The 26,728-nt window shown below is 36.1% G+C and overlaps 1 protein-coding gene across 6 annotated transcripts in view; it reads right to left on the bottom strand.

Annotated features, from left to right (window-relative positions):
- Window positions 1-26,728, bottom strand: part of LOC150095108 (MAP/microtubule affinity-regulating kinase 3-like) — a 360,635-nt gene that overhangs the window by 328,404 nt on the left and 5,503 nt on the right. Inside the window, exon 2 of one of the 6 annotated variants that reach the window (XM_090411528.1) lies at window positions 25,781-25,895. The exons of 4 other annotated variants lie outside the window; for them this stretch is intronic. The gene's annotated coding sequence lies outside the window, so the exon portion shown is untranslated. Of the gene's footprint in view, window positions 1-15,278; window positions 15,525-25,780; window positions 25,896-26,728 lie in introns of those variants that run through there. One more of the 6 variants, XM_090411527.1, reaches the window with a different exon arrangement.

Here is a 26,728-nt window from a genome sequence, read left to right as displayed (position 1 = left end):
TTTAAGGCGAGGTATGATAGATACTGTATGAATGTCGAATAGTTGTAATGAATATGATTTGGGGCCTCCCTCAATGAGTCTAATGACTCCCTGGAGTTGCCCGTAATAATAATAATGGCCTTGGTTGGCACTTCCAGGCCACAGATTATTGGCATTGGTGAAACATGGCTGACAGAAGATAATATAGCTAGTGGGATTGAATGTGAGGGATATGATGTGTTCAGGAGTGACAGGGAGAATAAAATGGGGGGGGGGGAGTGTTATTGATGATAGCCGATGAGCTACAGCCAAGGAGAATAGAAGTGGAACTGCAGGATAAGAAAAGAACACATTTGAGGCTATTTGGTGTGAGATTGAAACTAGCAGAACAAAATATACAGTTGGGTGCTGCTATAGACCAGGTGATGGAATAGATGGTGGAGATAGTATGCATAAGCAAATAGAAGAAATGAGTGGAAGGAGGGTAATTATTATGGGTGATTTCAACTATGGTAACATTGATTGGAAGAAGGAGAGGACACATGGGAGGAAGGAATTGGATTTTATGCGATTATTAACTATCTGCGGCAGCATGTAATGGAAAATACTAGGGATCAGAGAGTGCTTGACCTAGTAATTTCATCTGAGAATTTGGCAGTAACGAATATGACCACGATGCCACCAATTGGTGAGAGTGATCATAGGGTCTTGACTTGGGAGGTGGCTAAAGGTGTGGAATTCACAATTAAGACAGGGTACATGCAGAATTATCAGGCTGGTAAATATGACAAACTTAGGAGTTTGATTGGTTCAGTGCCATGGCATGTAAAACTGCAAGGGCTAGAAGTCGATAGTGCATGGGAGGTAGTTAAGAAGTGTTTGCATGAAGCAATGGCTGACTGTATACCTAGAGTCCGAATAATAAATCAACTAGGGGTTAAATGGATGAATAACACCATTAAGCTTGAGCTGCAAAAAAAGAAACAACTATGGAGGGAATTTAAGGAGAAAGATGACCGGCAGGCACATGAGCAGTATAAAGCGCAGGCCAGAAGGGTAACGAGTGTGGTAAGAAAAGCAAAAAAGGATTACAAAAGAACATTGGCCATGCAGGCTAAAGAGAATCCTGAGCAGTTTTTTAGATATGTAGCAAGTAAAAGAAAAAATGTATATGGCAGAATGATTTTAAAGAATGCCGATGGTAGGGAGGTAACCGAATCAGTTGATATAGTGGAATTATTGAGCGAGCACTTTGCAAGAATATATCATCCAGGTGGTGACATTGCAGGAATGAATGAACCAACAGATTATACGGGAATTGTGGTGAATGAAGTGGAGTTAAGTAGTCTATTACAAAACCTCAATGTCGATACATCTGTGGGATTGGATGGTATACCAGCTCATGTCGTACGTGAAGCGGCTAAAGAATTGTCAGTGCCCTTGACCATTTTGTTTAATTTGAGTCTCGGGTCTGGATATGTCCCGAGGGGGGGGGGGGGTGGGTGGAAAGAGTGGAAAATAGTTCCACTGCATAAAGGAAGTTCCAAGACTGCTGTTGTAAATTACCGACCGATTAGCATATCAGAAATCGTTGTCAAGGTCTTGGAGAAATTAGTCAAGAGAAAAATACAGGATTGGATAGATGAAAATGGGATACTGTATGGGGGAAAACATGGTTTTGTGAAGGGTAGATCATGCCTCAGTAACTTGCTCACGTTTTATAACACAGTGATGGCTGAACTGGATAAGGGTAATGGGTTTACAGCGATTCTACTGGACCTTGCTAAGGCCTTTGACAGGATACCACATGGAATTCTAATCGGTAAACTGCAGCATATGGGGATGGATATAGGGTTGGTGAGACGGATAGGAGGGTGGTTGATAGAGAGATATCAGAGGGTGGTTTATTCAGGAGTAGAGTCCAAAAGATGGCTCGTGACTAGTGGTGTGCCGCAGGGTTCTGTTCTTGGACCACCACTTTTCAATTTTTTCGTTAACGATATAGGAAAGGATCTGAGAGGAAGTGCTCACTTGTTTGCTGATGATGCAAAGTTGGGTAGAGCAATAGTGAGTGCACATGATGTCAAAATTTTTGCAAGATGATTTGGATAGTTTGGAGGACTGGGCTAAGGAAAATGGATGTCAATTTAATGTAGCAAAATGTAAGGTTATGCATTTTGGGGTGAAAAGATTAGCAGCAGTATATCACATTGGTGGAACCGTACTCCAGGAGATTGATGAGGCCAGGGATTTGAGAGTGTTGGTGGATAGGGAGTTGAAGTTTAGGGGACACAACACAAAAGTGGCTAAATCAGCTCATCAAATCACTTGATTGCTGAAAAATAATTTAGCAAGCAGAGACAAACAAGTTATTGTTCCTCTGTATCGAGCCTTGATAAGTCCCCATTTAGACAACTGTGCCCAGACATGGGTGCCAGGGTTTCTTCTTGATGGGGAGGAGGTGGAGAGGATCCAGAGACGAGTGACCAAGATGATAGCAGGTCTATGGAATGAACCTTATAAGAACAGGTTGAAGATTTGTGGGTTGCAAAAATTGGTTGATAGGCGGAAAAGGGTGATATGATTGAGACATTCAAATTACTGAAGGGTTTCTATAAGATTAATTCAGAAGATATTTTTGAGAATAGGACTGGTGGTGGTGGAAGGACTAGGGGCCATACATGAAAGCTGGGCAAGAATGTGGTCAGCAAGAGTGTTAGAGCTAGGTTTTTTACTTGGAGAGTGGTGAATGAGTGGAATAAGCTGCCAGAGTCTGTTGTGGGTGCTATGACTATGAATATTATAGATACTGTGTGAATGTCGAATAGTTGTTCTTGACATGATGTTAGGGCCTCTCTCGATGAGTCTGTCGACTCCTTGGAGTTGCCCGAAATAATAATAATAATAATGCAAAACACACATCCTTATGGATATGTATAATGCTATGCATTATAGGAAGGGTCACTACCTAGACCGGTTTTGACCTTTATTGAGGTCTCATCAGTGGGAGTCAGACCCATATCATTATAATGCTATGCATTATACATGTCCAGATTTTTAATGGTATGTATAATACATCTGGGTAGTGATCCTTCCTATAATGCATAGCATTATACATGTCCATAAGGATATGTGCTTTGCATTATGGGATACTAAGGCAAGTGATGTTAAGCCATTAGCCTCTATATAAGAATTAGCCACTCCTGAAGTCTTAAGCACACACAATTTAAAGCCTAATTTGTGGTCGTCTCAATGTTGTAGATTTGTTTGCTTACACTTGGATAAAGAATTAAACTAGGAATATATTTCTTAGTAATTCAATTTAAAGCCGAATTTGTGAAGTCGTCTCAATGTCATAGATTTAGACACATTCACACCTACTTCTTTCCATCTCCTGTGAAGATACTTTACACTTTAGAAGCAGTTTTTCTTCACAATATTCTTCAATCTTCTCTCATTTCTTGATGTAGTTAATACCTTTCGACTACTATTGCAGCAATTATTTTGTAAACTCTGGTTATTATAATACTATTTCAATACTCTACTCATGCTTGCTTGAGTACATTTCAATTCTTAGCTATAAACTATAGTTTGGCTTTCTTTGTGTAGAGACACCATATGAAATTCTTAGCTTCTGATATGTCACTTGTTCAACCCATGTTTAGCAAATAATTAACTAAAATCTTAACTTAATCCACCAACTACACAGAACTCCACTACCATCACCTACATCATCTACCATCCACCACCTCTGTATGAGATCAGCCTGCTTACCTTCAATTGAAAAAAAACCCTATAAAAACCCATCAAACTTAGGCCTTTTCCAATCGAAAGGCACAATGTACCATCGTTCTTCCAATTGCACTATGGAGGCACTTGGTAAGAACATATAAATAAATATCAGGAAGAAAAGGCACTGCTACTTCACTTATAAATTCTAGCAATGTGCAGGCCAATAACCCATCTAATCCCTCAGCCATCACGTGAAGATTATGAAAGATCCTAAATACTTCTAATGCATATACTTCAATTCCCACATTAGTCCTTGTAGCATCTGTTGCCACAATATCTTCCCATGGATAATACAAGTGCAAAATGATTCCTCACAAATTCAACTACTTGTGTCACCTCCTTACCATCTGTACTCATGAAAGTTATCTTTCCATAAACATTCTTTGTTACATTCACCACATAGTGAAAGACATCTCAGCAAATTTCTTCTCATAATCTGACTTTGCCTTCCTTAATACAGGATAGCCATAAAATAACTTTCCCTCTTTGGAGGCATCTGTAGCTAAAACCAATAAACGGAATGAGACCAAATTTTATATTGAGACTTTTGAAGGCATGGGGAGATGATTTCCATGAAAAAAAGATTTAGTACCAAAAGTCGCCAATAAGGGAAATTTTGGCGCTGGTGGAGCTGAAAGCAGTCAAATATTTGCAGTAAACGCAGGTAAAAAGGATTATGCAAATTTTATTGTGCCTACGTGACAGCAGCGCCACCAACTCCACTTAAAAAGGAATTGGGAGCGTTCAGGCAGTTATTCGAATGACTGTCGAGTTATCAGTCAGTTCTTTCCAACAGCATGGCCGCTCGATCCCCGGACAACACTCCATGTGACTTTTGGCTGTGGGGGGTATTTGAAATCCATTGTGTATGTTGGTGGCGTTGCCAACTTGCATGTCTTGAAAGAGAACATAAAACGGGCTGTTATGAACATCCAATCCGACTCCTTACGCTCAGCTGTAGAGCATGTCGCACACAAGAAAGGTCAGCACATTGAAAATCGTGTATGTGGTCCAGGGGATCCTGATTCTGATGAATAAAACATTATTTCCTGTGAGTTCAATCACTACATTAATTTCTGTCTCTCTCGCAAGTTGTTATTTTAGTTTAATTATTATTATCATCATTGTAACACGCCACATATCAAGCTGGAATGAGTGACGCGGCTGTCGCTTACACTGTCGAAATGTTATTATTCCATTTTATCTGCCTTTAATGTAATTATCCACTTGTTTTTGGCTCTGCCAGCACCAAAATTTTCCCTATCGGCGACTTTTGGTACTAAATCTTTTTTTTGCGGAAATCATCTCCTTCAAAAGTCTCAATATAAAATTTGGTCTCATTCTGTTTATTGGTTTTAGCTAGAGATGCCTCCAAAGAGGGAAAGTTATTTTATGGCCACCCTGTATAATGATCACCCTTCTTGTCGCTAATCTGTACTGCTGTTGAGTTTGCAAATCATTTTTCTCTTTATATATCCTCTACATTTTTTTTGTACCTCCTGCTTAAGAATGTTACTCATCCAACTCCTATTTGATTTATCCTCATGACCCTGAGTACAGTCTGATACTGCTTCCTTCAAAACATAGTCCATGCACTGCTAACATCCTTAAAAATGAACTTTTATTTGTATTCCATCCACAAAGTCTTGTATACCTAATATAATGCCGTAAGACTATGAATTAAGTAAGAATTAGATAATCTGGAAACTCTGCTCTAAACCTGGAAATTAAAGACACTTCAGGCTTCCATGAGTAATAATCTCCCATCTCTCACCTTCATAAATAACTGAGCCACAGTGAAATTCAAAGCTATAGGTTTGAATTTCAACTAAATTTCAACAAAACTATCCACAATCAAGCTGGAAATGAGAGAAACAGTATGAAAGAAGCTGTTCTAATGAACAGATGGTCATGAAATGAAAGAGGAGGATGACAAGCAGATCAGATATGTTTACAGCTGAAACAGCTGCTCATGTTTTTACATGTTCAGAGGAAAACAGAAGAATGGTGGTAGCCAGTTTGTTAGTGCAATAACCTACAGAACACCTGTAATTTACCATAGAAAAGCATAATGCAGAGCATCTATAAGAAAGTGAATGGAGAGAATGTGAAAAAGGGGTCACTTTTTAAGCAGACTATGCTCCTCTGGATAGCATCGAGTGCTTAAGGAAGAATTTAGTGCACCAGCCCAAATGTGAGAATGACATTCTAAGACAAAATGGATTTGATATTTATGTACTGTTACAAGTGAGAAATAATGTCAGGAGCAGAAAATAACATGTTTTTTTGAGGTTATGGACATGACATGCTTATGTCAGGAAAAAGGGAGTAAGGTGTGATATTACATGAAAATCTCAGTATTATTAAAAGTGAGAAGGAAGATGAAGTGCAGTTTTGGTAGTATTGAAATTCACTGGATTAACCTCACACTAGAGAACAGTAAGAGGATCAGAGATTTAAGATACTAAGATCTGTCTCAAATAATGAATTCACAATATTTTGAAATGTTTACTTAAAATTACATATATGCTAAGTGTTTATGAGTTTTGTAAGTTTCAATGCTCTATCTCTCACCTAAGTTATGAAATATGATGTAGTTAACACATGAATTTGACCCTTTTAATTTTAACCAATTGAAGTCAAAAAGGCCTTGAAGTTGGATTGTGTAGATCTGTCAAAAACAGATGTTTTTGACAGATCTACACATTTTACTTATTTTACAAAACAAGTAATCTCAGACAAAAATTAGAGGAAGCTAGTTCTCCACTGGAAAGAAAGGAACCATACCTTACAATACTAATAACAGAGTCCAGCTCAGTAATTCTGTTAAGAGCCATACTGAATATAAACAGCTCAAATAATGGTACTAGATTAGTTGCTTTAAAACTACCTAGACATAGTAGTAGTGAGAGGAGAAAGTAGTCCTGTTTCCAGCTGAATTTGACTTCATTTCTTAACACATTAGCTTGTAAACTTAGAAGAAAATTTTTCAGCATGGCTTGTATGTTATTATTAACAAATCCCAGTGATGAACCTTTGATAGAAGAGACATACATTGACCAGATCCCATTTTTCTCTTTGGTCAGTTATATCCGACTATATTTAAGGTTGCATCCTTGGAAAGTTTAGTTATTAAAGCATAATCAATCTAGACTAAAATTATTTACAAAATTGTTTCTGGAATTATGATCAAAGGAACTAAGGATATGAGGCTAACATTTTATGTCTGTAAATTGCACATGTCATTCTGGTTAGTTCACCTGTTTTGCTGGATAAAAAAACTTGCCACCTTTCATAATCAGATTGGAAATATATCAATATAAGAATTCAAAGTCCAGGCTATCTTTAAGTTTAATACAGAATCCTGTATGAGCAGAACTTAAATTCACCTTATGTGGAGAATACCAAAAATAAAGAAAATTAAGTATTAAACAATTCAGGTTTATAAATATATGAATCTGAAATGAAAATAGAGAATTATATAAAAGTTGCAACATAAAACTTTTTAGTAGTAATTCTGATGAATGTTTGCCATTTACAGTTTGTATAAATTTTGCATACAGTTTGCACAATGAGTCTCTGACTCAGGAGGTCAGATGTTAATAATAAACCAGCTTTCCAGGGTTTGATCTATGATTAGAGCAGTGTTAAAAATCTAAAAGGAAATTAAAATTCATTAAGTTCCATGCATGTGCTGTTAGAAGAACAATGGGACAATCACCCTTTGACTGGAAAAGACAAAAGTTTGATTCTCATCATTACAAAAGAAATTCATTTTAGTAAATTACAGATCTACAACCATGTTTGGAATAATTAATTTCCTGACGTTTCAACCTTCATATTAAGGTCATCACCTGGAGCGTACACAGTTAGTGCACTTTTGATCTTTAACAGCGTTGCAATGATTATCATTTAAAAGTATAACTATTAGAATTTTTGATGCATAAATATTATTTTATTACATTTTCCATATTTTTTTTTAGACTGGTGTGATTGATATGGCAAATGTTGGAAAAAAAAAAGTCAATTGTGTCCTGTGGCTTGCTGAACTCAAGTCCATAAGCAGTAAGAAGAAAATTCTATACCCATTATAACAAGGAGGCTCCCCAGAGAAATTTAATTAATAACTGGATGAAAAAATTCAAAGAAACTGGATCAATTCATGACAAACTCAGATCAGAGAGGCATTCATCAAGGGAAGCAAATGTGGTTGAAATCGAAAGGGCATTTGATGTCTCAAGAAATCAGTGCAACGTGCTGCTGAGTTAAATGTACCTTAAATCAGAGTGCACAGAATTCTAACCAGACAACTCCATAAACATGCTTACAAAATTATGACTGTTCAAATGCTACAAGAAGATTACCATGCTAGGTTGGATTTCTGTCAACTGATGAAGACACAAATGGAAAATGACACAGATGTTATTGACATGTTGATTTTTTTCAGATGAAGCAACATTCCATATAAGTGGGAAAGTTAATCATCACAATTGCTACATTTTGGGTACAGAGAAGCCACAGGAAATGTGGCAATACGAAAGAGACTCACGAAAAGTTAATGTGTGGTGCACGGTTAAGAGTTGCATTATCAGGCCATTCTTTTTCTATGAGTCCAATGTCGGGGTAAATCTTATTTAGCAATGCTTCAGAATTTTTTTATTCCCAAATTAACGAGATTAAATCTTATGAATAAAACCATTTTCCAACAGGATGGGGCACCTTGTCACTATGCAACACAGGTAAGAAAGTTTCTGGATGACACTTTCACAGACAGGTGGATCAGCAGAAGAGGTGCTCTCACATGGCCACTTTGGTCACCTGACCTGACTCGGACTTTCTTACAGGGTCACATCAAAACAGTCATGTATGGTTCAAAACCTGCTTCTCTCTATGACCTTAAGATTAATAAAATTACAAATGCAATCAATGCAGTCACTACTCAGCAAATACTAAAGGTTTTCTGGAGCTTCGAAAATCGACTAGTTACATGCATCACACAAGATGGCGATCATGTTGAGCACTAATAAGAAACAAATCCTTGTAGAAAAAGGTTAAGCTATTATATACTATAAATCTGTAACTTTTATAATGTTGGACCTATTAAAGTTTAAAACTGCACTAAGAATAAGAATTATGAGACACCCTATATACTGAATTATATAAAAACGCTTTGGCTGATAGTTGAAGGTATCAATTGTTAAGCATCACCACTCAAGAGTTTGGTAGGAGGTCATTCCCTCTCCTATATTAAAAACACACAACACTTTGTAAACAAAATTGAGGACATTGCATTTGGAAAAAGTGATTTATTAGACAATTTGACATCTCTGCCATTTTCACAAGTATCGCAATCAATGACACAATTCTTCTTTTACAGAACAAATTCCCATCCAGTATCATGGCACTCATTGCGTTCTGGCTATTTTATGTGGCAAAATACTTTTACCAAAAAGAAGGCACTGCCATGGGCTCACCATTACCTACCCCGCCCCACCCAGTACCAATTACCAACTTTTTTTATAAGGAAGCTTTTGAATGTTTTCAGGAATTTTGGGTGGGAATTTTGAGCAAATTCCCATCCAGTATCATGGCACTCTTTTGTTCTGGCTATTTATGTGGCAAAATACTTTTACCAAAAGTATTTTGCCACATAAATACACCAAAAGCACTGCCATGGGCACACCATTATCTATCCCCCCCCCTACCAATTACCAACTTTTATAAGGAAGCTTTTGAATGTACTCTAGGTTCCTTTACTTGAAAACCCAAAGTCTGGCTGAGATACACTGATGTTTTTAGTTATCTGGTCCCATGGCTGCCAGACAGACACTTCCCTCAGCCACCTAAACAAACAATACAAACACATACAATTCACAACTGAAATTAAAAGTCAGAACACACTTCCTTTTCTAGATACACTTGTCACTCGTCTTCCTTCTAGCAGTCTTTCCTTTACTGTTTATCATAAGCTTACACATAGTAGCCAATATATACATAAGCTCATACCACCAACAAAAGCTAAGCATTATTAACACACTAAAAAACAGGGTTTTAAAGATTTGCTCCAGTGAGCAAACACTTAAACATGAATTAAAAGTTATCAGCAATACCTTCCTGAAAGATGGCTACAGCAAAAATACTATCAACAATATTCTTTACAAGACTCCACTTAAAATCAAAAATAAACTAAATTACAATAAAACTATAGCCATTCCATACAAGACATGTGAGATAAAATAAACAGAATACTACAGAAATACAAACTTAATGCCACCTTTAAACCTCTTGCAAAATTAAAGACTTATTTAATTCATCCACTTCCTCCACTGATCCATCCTGGAGTATACTGCATTCAATGCACCTGTAATTTGCCCTATATAGGTAAAACAGGATGCATAATTCCTATCAAAAAAAAAAAAAAAAAAAAAGCACATTAAATAACTATGGTAAATCTGGCCTTTCTGATCATGCCTTGAATACTCTTTCCAGTCAGTACTCTTTCTGACTGGAAAGAGTATTCAGGGCATGATCAGAAAGGCCAGATTTTCCAGTCAGTACTATTTAGTACTGACTGGAAAGGCACCTGTTCCATATATCACACCAAAACATGGTATAAGAGCAAATTTAAAGTGGCCTGTGAAATTCTTAGCAACCACCCTAATCTTAATAACTGTCTAAAAATCCCAAGAATATGGATGGTACAAATTCTACCCACATAACCTTTTGGTCTAAGAGTTAATTATAATTAGGACTGTAGTAATCTATGATCTAGCTTTAATATAACAAACACTTATGTTAAATTATTGATTGGACACCAATTTTGCTACATTAAAAGTATTAACATGAATTGGTTTTCTGACGATGTTATAAATAGTATATAGATTGGATGTAGTGTTATCACAACATATGCATTTCATTACTTTTTTTTTTTTTTCCACTAGAGGTCAGACCAGTAGAATAACAGTCTGACCTCTTCAAATCACTGTCACTTTGGCATATTGTATGAAATGTAATATAGCTTGTCTTTGTGTGTGTATAATGTTATACTCCAAATGATGATCTTAATCTTCTTCTTCTACGCATTATTCCCGCTTCCCATGCAGGGTCCACGTGTTACTTTAGATGCGACTTCTTTGTTAGTACTACTCCCAACCGACCCGTCGCCTGGTCTGCCGCTGGGGGGATATATTTTTGACTGTAGAGGCGTATGTTCACGGGCTGGTTTGCCTGTTTGCGGGATGAAAAACGCCAGATAAACTGGCAGAAAAAACCCTACTGATCGCGCCCAAGACCGGCTAACTTGGCTATGCCTGAGGAAGATCCTCAAATTCCTCACGTCTACAACGGGAATCGAACCTGGGACACTCCTTCCCCAAGCATATGGTTGCGAAGCGCAACGCCACTAGGCTAACCGCGCGGTAAATGATGATCTTAATATAAAGGTCAAAATGTTGAGAAATTAAAGTAATTCTTCTTAACATAGTTGTAGTGCCATAATTTACCAAAATGAATGCTGATCAACATGTAACATTAAAGGAAAGAATTACAAAAGGAATCATCAGTTACATTAGCTTTTTCAGTTGAAGGTGAATTAGCCAATCTCATATAGATGTAGCAGGTTTTCAAGTATTCATTACATATACAAGCAAACTAGCCAAAGAATACACCTAATTAACAGATGGAACACTATTAGTGAGCAATAGCTGGTGGGTTAAGTAGTGTAGACTGTTAAGTTTAGTAATGGGTTGTGAGGTGCAGAGTATCCTCCCGCAATGACTCCTTGGAGGCATTAGATAACAATAACAGACCGATGACAACTACTTACTGAATCAAGTGCAGCCTTATACATAGCATGGCTATATGTGCAGCCAAACATAAGGCAAAAATATGAGTGAAATGAGGGGGGGGGGTCAACAATTACATTTTTAAATGCTAAAAGACAATCAAGTGTATCAGCCTTCATATAAACATGTACAAAATGGCCAATGCCATGTTTGGTCTCCAGAAAAGGGGGATGTCAGTCCCCCCCCTCCATGTAGAGTGAATGGAGGATGTCAGTCCCCCCTCTCCATTTTTCAGCCCTGCCCTTGAAGAGGGTAGGGCTGAAAAATGTAGTAAAACCATTTTTCAGCCCACACAGGGCTGAAAAATGGTTTTACTACAGCACTAAAACCTGAAAACATTGACCTAAACCAATAATGAGTCAGGAGGCTTCCCAATCAGCTGCTGCATAATCCTGATACCACATGTGCCTGGAAGAAGAGTCCAAGCAGTAGTAGTAGTATGTGTGAGGTTGTCAAGAAGGACACATTATATATAGCAAGGAGACATCACTTTCTATATGGGCACAATACAAGTCGAAGAGTATCTCTTCTCACTGCATGTCCTCATTAAAACAAACTTCTCGCAGCTAACTTCAACAAAAATCCAACAAAATATATAAAAAACACTACAAAAATTCACTATCGCATTCACTTTACCATTTGTGGTATAAATGCCAACGTAAATGACACATCTAGACCTACTTTTGACAGAAATTCAAATTGCAGCTGTAGCCTCCCCCACACTGCCATTCCCAAAGAATACAACCTTCAGCTGTTCAAACAAAATGTGAACAGACTCTTCATTTTTTTTTTCATCCTCTTGCCCACACATGGCACTAATCTGCTATAGGTCTTGTGGGTCAGATTAAAAAACAATCCATACAATCTACGTGATTTATTTCATAAATCACGTAAATTCCATAAAGATGACACTTGTGCCTTTGCATGATCCAATACTGGTTGCCAGAAAATGCCAAAATTTAGAATCCTCTGCTTCTGACCTTTCTGAATTGGGTAAAAGGTATCTTTACCCAATTCAGAAACATTCTTATCCTCTTTTGTATATGAAAACACTGTATGACTACATATCTGATTCCAAAATGTTACTTATATATTATATTGTTGTCATTCATGTTTTTATAAAATGTAAACTTAATTGGTAAGATATACACAGTACATGCCCAAACAAAAACTGACACTAACAGACCTATGCCTGCTTCTAGTATGTATTTGATAGTTTCAATTTTTCTCCATTATTTTTTTTTATGATAATCCTACCCAGAAAGGTTGTAAACCTACAGCACATAGTACTAGTGGTAGGATCATGGGGGGGTCTGATAACCCACAAACTGACAGAGACCAACCAAAGATGGCTGTGGTTTCACACTAAGCAATAAAATTTATCTACCACACAAAAGTATTCGCAAACTTCCATTTCCAATGGAATTCAAAACCCAAAATCTATAGCTCAGAGAGAGAGAGAAAGAGAAAGAAGATGCTATCCACTAAACCAACCAGTTGGCATAATGCAAGGATAATTGAGGGTAAGCATATTTAAACATCGTATTACCAAGTTGTTGCATTCGATTGAGTTCCAATATAACAGCATAATTATTATGGAAAGAAAGAATACCACCGATTAAGTGGTTACATTAAATCACTTACATACACTAAATCCTATAAGACTATAATTCCTTTCTCCAAGAAAACACACAAAAATTAGCCAAAAGTAATACAATATAGCCTTTTCTCAGGGATAATACTTTTATTATTTACCACTTGAAGAATAAAGATATGAAGAATAATGTGCAACTCAGATTCAGAAACATAAAAGTATCTTAATATACAATTATTATTATTATACGACACCGCCTAGAGTCAAGACTCATTGGAGGCAAAAGTATGATGCAATCTAACAGAGATAATATCCATCATATCTCATCTTAAACTCATTCAATGTTCATGCATGCACTTATCACCTTGATTGGCAAACAATCCATTCTCCATGCAAAAAAAAGTCCTGCTTCACTCTCTTATGCATCACATATGCACAAGAGATCATTTCCAATAATGATCTCTTGTGCATATCCCCCTTCCCTCCTTCAACTTTGAAAAATCTCCTGAGTATCTATTTGGTAAGCTCTCTTTAACAATTTATGTCTCAATCATATCATCCCTTTCTGCCTATTTACCAAACTACAAATTACATTCCCAGAACATGTCATCATAGTAGATAACTTTTGTTATCTGTCTGAAACCTTTTCCAGAGCTTGCTTCTCTAAAGAAATCCAGGCAAACATCTGTATGCAGTAGTTCACATGTGGTTTAATCAAAGCCTTGTAAATCATTACTTGTCAGTGTTCTCAGTATAATGGTATTTCTTTGTACTGTTTTTACAGGCTTGCAATATGTCCTTTGAACTTCAATTCTCTATACATCAACATCCCAAGATTCCTCGCTTCCTGCAATGTAATACAAAGCATATTTCTGAGTTTCAAAATGCAAAAACCTTATATTTGTTGGCATTGAATTGTCATCCCCACTTGTCTGCCCACATGGCCAATCTATTCAAATCACACTGAAGCACCAATACATCAGTATCATTCCTAATAGTTCCCCCCCCCCTGGAAATTGGAGTCCTACTCGCCAATTATTCAAACCCACAACTTATACATCAATTCATCATGTGACAGTCTGTCAAATACTTTTGCAAAATCCCAAAATATCATCTCGAATGAAAGTCGATTACTAAAATAAGATTGTTTAACAAATCCATGATCTACCCAATCATGTATCCTATTACTAACCAACCTTTCGAAAACCTTAACAACTACTCCAGAAACAAACAGGTCTGTAATGTGAAACGTTTTGCTTCTGCCTTTATGCAATGGATAGTTGGTGGCAAGGACAACCATTATATTATACACTAGGAAGAGCTAAGCTCAATTCATTTACTAATTTAAAAATAAATAAGCACACATTATAAGTGTTATGATTCTTTTCTCAACCTTTCTGGACTCCATGCTAAAATTCAATAATGTAAAAATGTTTCTTGAATGCAATGTGAAAGGGTAAAGTTAGGACATCATGCTGCCTTTTCAAAAAATGTCATTACCTACAAATTATTCAAAAATGATGTTTCACATCTTTCTGCCAACACTGTCAAGCAATGAGTAGCAATCGGAAAACACAACCACGAATAACTTTTTTTATAGATAAACTTCAACTTTCAGATATCCTCTACCTTTTCCCCCTTCTTTTTCTCCCAAGAATATGCAGTAAGCACTAATAAGCAAGACTACTGCAGTGAGACAGGTGGTCGGTTATTATATGTTGCTGTTCAGCAATTAGTATACTGCAATGTTTCATACATATTCAAACATAACAAATGCTAACGGACTCTTGTAAGGGTTATGTACCACAAGACAATAATGAAATATATTGTTTTATAAAATGGTTACTTGCACAAGCCACTTGCTATAAGTGGTGACATTAATTGAGCATTATATGAGCATGTGAGCCTTCGTTACATTGCTGTACAACTTACCACTAAATCTGAAATCTTAAGTTATTGCCATCAAAATGTAAATTATTAAAATAAAAAAAAAACAGGGAGGAAAACATAGGAAAATGCTTTGTATGTTATAAATAATATTACATCCGTTCTCCAGTAACTAAGCTTACCGGTTGTTCGTCCAAGCGCCCCCCAGTGTATGTTGTTCTTCATCGCCGAGAGTCGCACTGTACATTTTTCCCACGCATTGTGAGAAAAAGCCAAAACTACACTTGTCACAACAGTTATGCGTAAACACAGATATCCTCGACTTTAAAACTGCTAACATAGGCCTTTTGTTCTAGTAAATATCCCAAATATTAAGATGGATAAGCGTCACTTTTTCTCATTTCGGCATACAATATGGCGCCCAGAGCTGAATCCACGCTATTACGAAGCGAACTGTGCGCAGACCAACATTTCCGCACAGATTCTCTGGAGTTGTCCTCTTCATTGGCCGGATGACTCATCGTTGACGTCATTCAGTATGGAAACAAGAGGGCAGGTTGTGTTAGGTCAACGTGGCTACGGTAGGGAGTAACGTCCTGTTGTTATGCAGCAAAGTTATCAAGTTTACAGTTGAAATGTATTATTCTTTGCTTGTTTTATACCATTCAGTAAGCTCACTTTAACGTTCTAAAACATTCGCTTACAATTCATGTTGTATTCGTTTTTATAATGTAAAGCAACACACAAAGCTACTATATTATCAGGTAACAAGTTTTCTACCTTTGTGCCGTGGGTTAGGCTTACATGACTATCACCATCGGCGATGTAAAATTCAGAACTCCGTGATATTTAAATAGACTAGTTACCTGGGTCATGTTTAATGAGAAACAGGCTTGAGTGGAGTGGTCATCTTTTTCAAATAGTTTGATTTCCAAAGCTCATTGCGAAATGTTGATTTTTCAAGAACACCTTCGTAGACTTTACGTTAAATATTCATTATGTCAACTCCTTAAATATATATATATATATATATACTTCTGAGTTTTAAAACTTTTATTGGCATTTTCTATCTCAGAGTGTGTAATATTCTAGTAGCAATACAGTGAGACCAAATAAATGCTACCATTTTAAATTTAGCATTCAGTTTTCTCTAAAGAATGTATCTTCACACATGAAAAGTCATATGAAGGAAATTAACAGTAATTCCTGGAACTTAAAAATTAATTTATTTTTAATTGATAATATATTATTTCTTAAACGTCACATAATTTGAATAGATGTATTCATTCTCCACAAAGGAAGAGAGAGAAATATCAGATGATCGCCATTTAATCAATATAACGCAGGAACTTGCATATTTCAAAGTAACGTGCTTGTCATTCAAGTTTTATGTACCGATTTCTTTATATGCAATACTATACATTTATTATTAATAACACATTCACCTCCGCAGTGATCTTTAAATGTACTTTAATTGCAAATTGTGCGTACGTATTTTCCTTTTCAAGGAAGAGTGACAGACTTTCTCATAGAAGGAAGCAGTGTTTTTGATCCCGCAAAACGAAAATCAGCGAGAAGTTATTGTTATCTGGGAATACAGCGGAAGCAACTAAGACTGAGGCCAGTATTATGGCTGTTAATTGCGTGTCCTTCTTACCGGTTTGTCTGCTGTATGGGATATAAATCCCGGACCCTACCGTATGAGACCGGCTAACTCATCTTCAGCTAAAAATGCTTATAAAGATTCTTTGCGTCCTAGACGATTCGATCCCAGTTCTAATAAAATAGTATTGTTGATACTGACTAATCTGGGGAAGAGGGCTCTATTTGCGAGAACACTGACAGTACATTGAATCTCAGCCTTAGTTGCATACCATATATATGGATAGATAGATAAAGCAGGTTGCCAGCTTATCTAGAGGAGAAAAAAATATTTATTCTTGAGGGATAATTTCCTTAAAAAATTATTTAAAAAAATAAAATTTTAATTAAAATTAAATTAAATACTTCCTGGGGAAGGGAGAGAGGAAGCCGACAATATGAGTATTACAATAGTGATCTGAATGTAGATCTTGAGCTATTCCGATAACAGCAATACTGAATGAAATAAAATAATAATAAAAAGAATAAATAAATGAACATTTTTCTCTTTCAGCTTGTTGCATTTTACAATATTTCCATGTAAATGCTCTTTCCATCTTATTTTGTTCTCTCCAATTAGTGTTTTTTGTTTATTTCAGTTTCATACTAATTTTACTATTCTTTTTGAATCCATTCGCAATACATGCTGTTCAATGTACTCGAATTATCCCCCCCCCATTTGTTTACTTATTAAAATAACTCCGCTATGGTTGGATGGGCTTTTAGTTGTCATTTTATTTATTTTTAATCTTGCAGAAATTTTATTTTATTAAATTTTTTGTAATGTTTTTTCACTAGTATACATTTGTTGTGTTTTTATCTTTCGTTCTTGTATATGGGTTGGAAACGACTGAAAGGGAAAATCAGTCAGTCTTATATATATGCATTAATATTGGTCAAAGAACACCTTTTGTTGGATCTTTTACTTTTCCATATTATTGGATTGCAATATCCTGATATTTTGTATTAGTTTTCAGCGTTGCTCTTTTACTTCTCTGTTATATTTTCACAGTCGATTCTTATACATATATTGGGATTTTTTTTTTTTTTTAAAGTTGAATTCCATATCTTATTGCTTCTTTCATGACCATTGATATTAGGTATGATAGATATTGTGTAAATAATGGCTAGTGGGTAAAGAGTCTCCTGCTATTGTCTCTGACCATGGCGATACCCGTATAACAAAAATATTTCCATACTAAAATTAGCAGACAGTAGTTTAAATATTTGCTTTGGGAGAACTTCAATTCTTGCACGTAGTATTATATTATCTGCATATCCAACCAAATTTAAAATCTCAGTTTTGATTTTTATTCCATTTAATATGTTTCTTTATTTGTTATTTTATCGATAATTACATTACGTTTTTTTTTAAATACCCCCCCCCCTTTCCTTGTATGGATTATATGTATATATAATATGTGTTTAATCATGTCAATAACTTGCAGTGATACATATATTCTTGATACTTCTGCTATCAAAACATTCTGTAATTTGATTCTTTCGAAACCAGTGAATTAAGTATACTGTATATTCGTTTATCTATTGATCTGTTTTACAACAAATATAGCATCACTACATGATCTCCCATTATGGAATCTGAAGTTTATGATTATAATTTAGCTGCAACTTTAATTTTTGTGCATATTTTAAAGAGAATATAATAAATTTATTCCTCTCTAATTTTTAGGTTCAGGTTTTATTTTCTTTTTTTAATATTTGATATTATTGTTGTCATTTTTATTACATGACACCTTCAAGGAGTACAAGGACTCGGCGTTGGAGGGCATACTACTCCCCCACAACTCACCGACTCCCTTCGTTAATCCCCAACTACACAACACACACACTATTACTTTCAACACACAACGCTATCTACCGTCCACCGCCGATAACATTTTTGTAAATTGCATGTATTTTCATGGACCTGTATTGAGATATTAAAAAAAAAAGAGTTTGCGGGAGAAGGAAAAAAACAAAACAAACCTGCTACCCCCGTATGAGATCGGCTCACCTTCAATTGAAAAAGCATGTATAAAGATTCCTCTCGTCACAAGAATCGAACCTAGGTCTTTTCTGACCGAAAGGGCTTTCATTTACGTTGTAGAAGCGCTACAAATTATAATCTTCGTCCATCATTGGTTAGATCTGCCTTTTCTCAAAATTTAATTTAATTAAGCTTCTCATATGTTCAGTCATTTTACTTCCATATTTCACCATTTCATTTTTAGATGCCATGAACTATTTTACGCGAATCCCACTCACGAAAAGTTGTAAACCTATAGTATATTAATTGGCATTAGTATCGTGGGTGAACTTGACCTGAAATTCTGCTCTGCAGATCAAAACATGGAACTTTCAAGCACCTTCGGGCTTCCAGTAAGCGGGATGTTCTACAACGGGCAGTGAAATTCATCTATCACCTAAAAACAGCCACAGGTAGTTACATAATTTGAAACTACAGCTTGTTGGTTGAAGAACGAGTCAACCAACCAGTCTGGCAATTCTAATTAATTTCAAAATTTTTAATTTTGACTATCAACTATTAATTTATTTATTTCCTCTTTTTTTTTCTTTTTTTTTTTCCTGTTAAGTATTCGTGACATTTTTATTTCTTCTTCGCTTTCATATTATTTGGTAAAATAATTTTTCTATTGTTCTCATTCTATAATTGGAATAATTATATATTCACATTTTCTTTTCTTTCATTTTGAATCATACTACATATTTGTTTCTGCCATAATGATGATATGAAACAGTGTAGAAAGTGGAAAGAAGTATGGTAAGTCCAAACAAAATCCCAAGGAGTTTGTTGTTATCTAGTAGAAGAGAGAATTGCTACACATGAACGATAGTTGCTAATGATGGTAGAAAGGCGAATACGATGGAAGGCATAGTATATACTATGTCTTAAGCATTTAATGACAATATTATAAACCTACTTCGTGCTTGAGACTGTTTTCTGGTGGATTTAGATAGACTGGGATCGGCAGAAGAGTGGGAATGTCGTATTGTCGCTAAGGGCAGAGTTTTCACTTTGGTCTAAGGTAAATGCAGTGTATTAGTGTAAGCATTGGCTCTGACCAGCACAGTGCAAATGTACTATGTTTATAATCTTCCACGGATAGAAGAAAGATTAAAATAAAAAATCTTGCATTGAAGTCAAGCCAGTATTATGGATTTAGTTTATGATATTTACAGTCTACTGTATCTTCAATCCCATCCGCCCCTTAAGACGAATAGAGCCCCTGATTAGGGGGGTCACAACGAATTAATGCAGTTGTTTGTTTTGTAGACGTGCGTGTGTGTTCATTGGGCCGGTTTGCCTGTTCTGTGGGACGAATTTCCAGGAGAAAATCCTCGACTACCGTATGAGACCAGCTAATTCACCATTTGATTGGAAAGACCTGATAAAGTTTTCTCGCAACCTAGACGGGATCCGAACCCGGGTTTTTTCTGACCTAAGAACTCGTGTATACTAATTGAGCTACGGAGGCCCTACAGTTTACTGTGATGTTTCATAAAATTCTACCAAACACAGAACTGAAGACAGTCGTCGTTTAAAACTTTCCTGCTGGCAAGATTTCAAAAGACAGCCTCGGAATATAATAAAAAGTAGGCATGGCTTTCCGTTATTAGGAACATTTATACATTTGAAAGATAATCGCTTCACTGTTAATGGACAGTGCCGTTATACTCACATAGGATTTTTTGATTGCGCATACAGCAGCTTTACAAGTCTACTTGTTTAGATGATCTCCACTAAATAATAGGAACCATGTTTAGGTACACTTCAGAATGTTTCAGCATCTATTAGGAGTGTATTATTAATATATTATATCAGTATCCCGCTGTCTCAAAGAATTCTGATTAAATTTGGTATTTAGGATTGGTTTCAAAATAATAGTTTAAAACCAGCGTAGGTATTTCTACTAAATATTTTACAACTTTCATTGTATTTCTAGATATTTTTGCTCCCTAGTAAAAAATGCCAATTAATGCACTTCCCCCCCCCCTAAATTTTTGAACTTCTAAATATGAGCTCCCTCCAGTTGAAGAATCCGTCTCAGTTTTTAATTTTTATTGAGCAATAGTGTCATCTAAAACAATACATTAATATAAGATAACAAAAACTCTTTTTTTTTTTTTTTTTGTATAAATTGTCACGCCTCGAGGATGTACCGCTAGGTGGAATAATTTGATAAACTCGCTATTGTGTTTGGGATCTTTTCTGAGATTTACTGTAACATTTTAATTTTGGATTAAACGAGACAAGAGTTAGACATGACGCATACCATATTAATACATGTTGCAAAACACGTAAACAACAGATTTTATTCTTCATCCATACACGCAGACTCTCATTACTTTCTGATCAAAAAATTAGAAGTTTGAAGTTTTATATTAAGTGTTTCAAAGGAAATATATAAAAACTGGATCACCTGTGACGGTTCACTCTTCATATCTATTAATTACAATAAGGTAAAAAAAATAGAAAAAAAAATCATAAAAACATGGGTTACCCAATAGCATTTCCTATCATATATAGTGAGGTTATTCACTATCACAACTGTTGAGAAAGAAGTTGGTTAAAGAAGTATGGATGATATTCTCCTTTAAAACTATAATCGAAATGATTTCACGCATTTTTGAAAAAGATTAAATACAAAATTTCAGTCATTATAGAGGATAGCTGACATACAGAAAAAGTTAGTTGTGGATTGAAAAAAGCAGGCTAGGAAATGACTACTAGACGTACAGATGTCTGTACGTCTCCATGAGGATAGAAAAATCACTTTCGGTGTTAAGGAGGCAGTTTTGGAAAAGAAAATAGCGAATCGAAAGTACAGACGAGTTTACAAATTATCTGCTTTCCTTTAAGTTTCATCATTCTTAGAGGTATATCACTAGTTCTTATTAAATTCAGTTTAATGAATGATCTTCTAACCCCTTCTTGATATATCTTTACAACGATCACTAGGATAATTTATTACCCTTGGTAATTAAATACACGAGGTTTGGACATAAATTACGTTAATTGCGCATTGTCAGTGGGAACCGTCCAAAAATCAATCCCTCAGATTAGTTCGATGTTTTTTTAATAATAAAGCCTATAAAGTTACTTTAATATTGTAAAGAAATAAAACCCAATAATTAGTTATTTGGTTTAGTTGCTTGTACATGATTTTCATGAATAATTTTATATCTGATAATAAATACAATATTACCTTTCTCAGTAACTGAAATATACACTATGTTGACAAAAGTATTTGGACACCTAGTTGTAGTCAAAAACTTCAGTTTAATTACATTTCTAGTACCGAGTGGGACCACCTTTGGCCTGAATGACAGCACCTATCCTTCGGGGATTGCTTTCAACTAATTTCTGATACATCGCAGCAGAAATATTATTCTAATTCTTGTGCAAATCTACCTCAATGCCGCTGTGGTATGGAGCGAATTTGGCGTTCTAATTCGTCCCAAAGATGGTCAATGGGTTTGAGGTTATTGACTTTGAGCCCAACACTTCAACGTTGTTTTGTGGAAACCAGTCTCGGACACGCAGTGCAGTATGGCATGGAGCATTGTCGTGCTACAACATGCAAAGGTTGCTGTCAAAGTACTTCCACAGCGTTGGAAGCATGAAGTTGTACAGGATGTCCAGGTAGTTATTGTTTTGGACACTTCCACCAATGGACTAAGCCCCATCCATCTGAAATACCTCCTCATACCATTACCGAGCCTCCACCAAACTTGAAAGTTGGAATGATGCAGTCCTGCTGGAATTGCACCACGTGTAATCTCCAGATCCAAAAACGACCATCAGAATGAAACATTTGGAAGCGTGATTCGTCGATCCACAAAACCCTTTTCCAATCATCTACGGTCCAGGAACCGAGTGAAAGACACCAGTCTCCAAACGTCGTTTGGCGTTGAGGAGGTGATGTGTGGCTTGTTCGCAGCAGCTCTACTGTGGTGACCTAAGGCATGCAATTGTCTGCTGACAGATGTCCCTACAAAATTTTCAAGGTTGACTGTAAGATCCGACTCTGATGATGTGCGGGATGCTCGAACATTCCGAGACAGAGCTCGTCGATCTCACAGTCAACCTGGAAAATTTTGCAGGGACATCACTGCAATGGCTTCCCAATTGAAGCCATTGCAGTGGTAACACCAACTTTCCATTTACGAATGGCATAAACAACGGTGGATTTCGGTATATGGAAACAATTAGCAATGTCATGGACAAAAAGACCACTGATGTGTCATCCCACATTGGAATTCAGTTCAGCTGTACGTGGCATCTTATCATCGAGTACCAGCGCAAAACAAGCAGCACATCCCACCTTTTATTACCAGACCCTCCCTGAGTATATGCATATGGTAGGATCCGAAATTTGAATGGCACTTAAGGTGTCCAAATACTTTGGTCAACATAGTATATGTCGCAGCATTTGACCTTGATGTGTAGTATTTAAAGAATACAAAGCCTGTGGAAATGGTATGTGCAGGCCTATCTATAATGAGCCTGTATAAGCGCCCAAGAAAGACCGTTTTTAGTTCTATTGTAGTAGCCGACTGAACTTTTTCTGAGCGTTTCTTCTACAGGTTTCCAACTTAATCGATCTCTGGCACGAGCAAGGAGATGGGATTTTTCTCCCAGAAACTCCGGTTTTTATTCCGTCTAGAAAATCCTGTTAGGTTTAGGAACTACGAGATGGCTGTAGTTGTCTGCCTCACTCTCCTTCCCAGATACTATTAAAAATCATCGATAGCCTTAGGCCAAATATCTGTAATTGGCTAAAGGTGAAGTTTGGAAGTCTTCTGGAGTTAGGACAAAACTGCCTAGCCGTTTCGATTCTTAGATTCTTATTCTTAGTTAAATTTGTAGAAAATTTGCAACATCGAAATATTGCATTGAAGCCATTGTCCGCGCGGTTAGCCTAGTTGCTTTGCCCTTCGTAACCATACGCCTGGGGAAGGTGCGTCCTAGGTTCGATTTCCGTCGGTGACGTGAGGAGCTCAAGGATCTTCCTCAGCCATAGCCAAGTTAGCCGGTCTCGGGCGTGGACAGCAGGGTTTTTTCCACCAGTTTATCTGGGGTTTTTCATTCCGCAAGCAGGCAAACCGGCCCCGTGAACACACACACGCACACACGGATCTACAGTCATAAATACTAAACCTCCCCATGAGGAGAACTCAACTTCCCAATAGGAACGAGGGAGGAAACTCCATACAAATAAATAAATAAATAAACAAATTGAAGCCATTGCTAGCTACTTCAGTTTGTAACGTGTATATATATATATATATATTTTTTTTTTTTTTTTTTGTTTAAGAATAAATTTTAAATGACTTTAAACCGAGATAAAATATTAAATTTTAATGATAATGACACAACTAGTTTCAGCCTTTTACAGCCTTCTTCAGGTATCCACTAAAGGTAGAACACAGTAATAAAAAAAAAAAAAAAAATTGAAGTTACAAAAAACTGAGAATTACAGGCAAAAAAATGCAATACATAATTGACACAAAAACGTTGTATTTTTCAAGTCGTTCTATCTAACGTGCTATTGTTTGTTGTATGCGTGCTTGCAGGTTCTCGTGAGCGCCAGTATTGAACAACTGCGGTATGGCTATCAGGGATGTTATAACTCAAATTGCTGTTCAAATGTAAAAAATACAACATCAGGACGTTTTTCACTACACTCCCTAAAGTCCGTTCTCTTATAAGCCATCCGAAGCCTATTCATCATAACCTGAAATATCCAGGTGTTTACAAGTTATGGTGCGACTGTAATATTCCTTATTTTGGGCAGACTAACAAATCTGTTGAACTGCGTATTGAGGAGCATAAGAGAAACATCTCCTATAAAATATCACATGCATCTGCGCTATCCAGTCATGTTCTTTTCTCTAATAACGAGCTACAGAGTCACTCAGTTTGCTGGGATAAATCCGAAAACATTTTTCGCTGTAGTGATGAGTTTGAAAGGAAAATCGTGGAGACCAGAGAAATCCTCCTTAATTCTGAACATTTGAACAGCAATTTGAGTTATAACCCTGATAGCCATATTGCAGTTGTTCAATACTGGCGCTCATGAGAACCTGCAAGCACGCATACAACAAACAATAGCACGTTAGATAGAACAACTTGAAAAATACGTTTTTGTGTCAATTATGTATTGCATTTTTTTGCCTGTAATTCTCAGTTTTTTGTAACTTCAATTTTTTTTTTTTTTTAATTATTATTGTGTTCTACCTTTAGTGGATACCTGAAGAAGGCTGTAAAAGGCTGAAACTAGTTGTATCATTAAAATTAAATATTTATCTCGGTTTAAAGTCATTTAAAATTTATTCTTTCAAATGTATCATTACAACCGAGTAGAAGATCAAGAATATATATATATATACACACACACAAACACACACACTATTAGTATTGGCATTAAGAATGTATGTAGATCCCCCCTGCTTATCGAAGAAAATTTACAATAAGGAAAAGGGGGAAAATAATATCTTTAAGAACATATTAATTATCGAGTTATATATGAAGCTCACCCTTAAGAGGTTGCAAAACCTGATCCAATACTATGATACAATTAAGTTTCGATTTTACTCAAATTAGAATGAATTTAGTTTGCTTCGTCAAACTTTCTCTAGTTCATGCCGAATGTGTGCTCATGTGCAGGTAGTAGTGTTATGTGTGCCATAGCATTATATGAATTAAAATTTTTATATTGATTTTATTTTTAAAATGTTTTCATCTTTCATTAAATGAAAAAAGTGTATTATCTAAAATCACGATGGAAGGAAATATCATCGCAGCACTTTCCAAAGATCCAGGAAAAGAAGGTCTAAAGAATAATAATAGTCAAACGAAAGTTATCAGAGATCGGGGACATGCAGTTATACAAGGAACACCTGTTATAAGCACAGGCAAATAAACAAAAATTTCCCCCAGAAGAAAACAGTATTTTAAGTGTACTATTTTCATTTTATCAGTACTGTTTCTATGCTGAAAATAGTGTGACTTACTTACCTTGCTATCAGCTTACAGTGGTGTTTACAAAAGAAATACTTTGTTGTTTTTGTAATCCCATCCACAACGAGTGGTTGTTCAGCCTACAGTATATTAATGTTGCGGATGGACAGTTCTAGATGAGGAGAGAGAGAGAGAAGAGACGTATTAACATTGGGTTTGAAGACCTGTAAAGTGCTACTTTAGGAAATACATACTCGTAAGTATAGGGCGATTGTTCCAAAAGCCTGCAGTAGGAAGAATAATAGCTAATACTTGCATTCAAACAGATCTAGAAAGGAGGGGAAGGGTTGTATTGTATATAAATGCCAAATTCTAAGGACACTGATTGTAGAAATACTTGTATGAAATGCAAACAAAGAAACTAAACATATGTGTCAAAGAGAGTAGAATCAGTTGGTTAGGAATGAGAGTCATTAACCAATCTAATTGTTCTATTCCATACTGTCATGCATTTTTAGGGAATCCTTAGAAGCACTATCCCAGATGTGTGTTAAGTATTCGATGGGTGGACGGATTTGTATAAAATTAATAGCTGTTCAGAGGATAAAGGCGCCTTTAGTAAACGAGAAAGCTTCCCCCCACCCACCCCCGAATAGGAGGAAGTGATATTTGTAATATATATATATATATATATATATATATATTTTTTTTTTTTTTTTTTTTTTTTTTTTTTTTATTTAAGAAGTTCAATGACACACTGGTTCAACGACTGAGGAATTCATATTTCGTAAAGTGTTACTATACAGGTGAGTCAGGATGAACAAATGAAAGAGCAAAACCAAATAACTGAAAACCAACATAATATGGTTTACTGACTCTGACTGCTATGGAGAGCTATTAATGGAATGGGATACCACACACAAACGCAAGTTCTTGTAAACTACTAGTGAAGAATTTCTTGCTAACCAACTCAACTGTTAAAATACTCACCCGTGAATACAATAC

Source organism: Typopeltis vanoorti, chromosome 21, assembly GCF_054136105.1.
Source record: "Typopeltis vanoorti isolate ZY-2024b chromosome 21, IOZ_Tvanoo_1.0, whole genome shotgun sequence".
Lineage (NCBI taxonomy): Eukaryota > Metazoa > Arthropoda > Arachnida > Uropygi > Thelyphonidae > Typopeltis > Typopeltis vanoorti.
This window is presented reverse-complemented; position numbering and strand designations above follow the sequence as displayed.